Source organism: Orycteropus afer, unplaced genomic scaffold (genome assembly GCF_000298275.1).
Source record: "Orycteropus afer afer isolate SDZICR_OR568_19922 unplaced genomic scaffold, OryAfe1.0 scaffold00521, whole genome shotgun sequence".
NCBI lineage: Eukaryota > Metazoa > Chordata > Mammalia > Tubulidentata > Orycteropodidae > Orycteropus > Orycteropus afer.
This window is the reverse complement of record NW_006922108.1, coordinates 1,785,278-1,786,601: the sequence shown is the minus strand read 5'-3', so window position 1 is coordinate 1,786,601 and position 1,324 is coordinate 1,785,278. Positions and strand designations below refer to the sequence as shown.

General features: G+C 37.1%; 1 protein-coding gene across 1 annotated transcript in view; it reads left to right on the top strand.

The window, feature by feature from the left end:
- LOC103209732 (catenin alpha-2) overlaps positions 1-1,324 on the top strand; it is a 457,184-nt gene that overhangs the window by 155,249 nt on the left and 300,611 nt on the right. The window lies entirely within an intron of this gene.

The following is a 1,324-nucleotide window of genomic DNA, read 5'->3' as shown; positions in this document are numbered from 1 at the left end:
GCACCACTCAAATTGAAGAAAAACAGCTACAGACATCCATTAATCATCAGAACATGGAATGTACGAAGTATGAATCTAGGAAAATTGGAAGTTGTCAAAAATGAAATGGAACACATAAAGATTGATATCCTCAGAATTAGTGAGCTGAAATGGACTGGTTTTGGCCATTTTGAATCAGACAACCATGTGATCTACTATACTGGGAATGATAGTTTGAAGAGGAATGGGGTGGCATTCATCATCACAAAGGATATTTCAAGATCTGTCCTGAAGTACAATGCTGTCAGTGATAGGATGATATCCATATGCCTACAAGGAAGACCCGTTAATATGACTATTATTCATATTTATGCACCAACCACCAAAGCCAAAGATGAGGAAATTGAAGAATTTTATCAACTTCTGTGGTCTGAAATTGAAAGAACGTGCAATCAAGATGTGTTAATTATCACTGGTGACTGGAATGCAAAAGCTGGAAACAAAGAAGAATCACCAGTAATTGGAAAATTTGTCCTTGATGACAGAAATAATACTGGAACTCGCATGGTTGAATTTTGCAAGACCAATGACTTGTTCATTGCAAACATCTTTTTTCAATAACACAAACAGTGGCTCTACACGTGGACTTCACCAGATGGAACACACAGGAATCAGATTGATTACATCTGTGGCAACAGGTGGTGGAAAAACTCAGTATCTTCAGCCAAAACCAGACCAGGATCTGATTGTGGAACAGACCATCAACTGCTTATATGCAAGTTCAACTTGAAGTAGAAGACAATTAAAATAAATTCAAGAGAGCCAAAATATGATATTGAATATATGCCTCCTGAATTTAGAAATCATCTAAAGAATAGATGTGATGCATTGAACACCAATGACTGAAAACCAGAAGAATTGTGGGAGGATATCAAGAACATTATCCATGAAGAAAGCAAGAGATCACTAAAGAGACAAGAAAAGAAGAGAAGACCAAAATGAATGACAGAAGACACTCTGAAATTTGTCCTTGAGTGGAGAGAAGCTAAAGCCAATGGAAGAAATGACAAGATAAAGGAGCTGAACAGAATATTTCAAAGAGCAGCTTGAGCAGAAAAAACAAACTATAATGAAATGTGCAAAGGCCTGGAGTTTGAAACCCAAAAGGGAAGAACACGCTCAGCATTTCTCAAGCAGAAAGAATTGAAGAAAAAATTTAAGCCTCGAGTTGCAATATTGAGAGATTCTCTGGGCAAAATATTGAATGATGCAGGAAACATCAAGAGAAGATGGCAGGAACACACAGAATCACTGTACCAAAAGGAACTAGTTGATCTTCATCCAT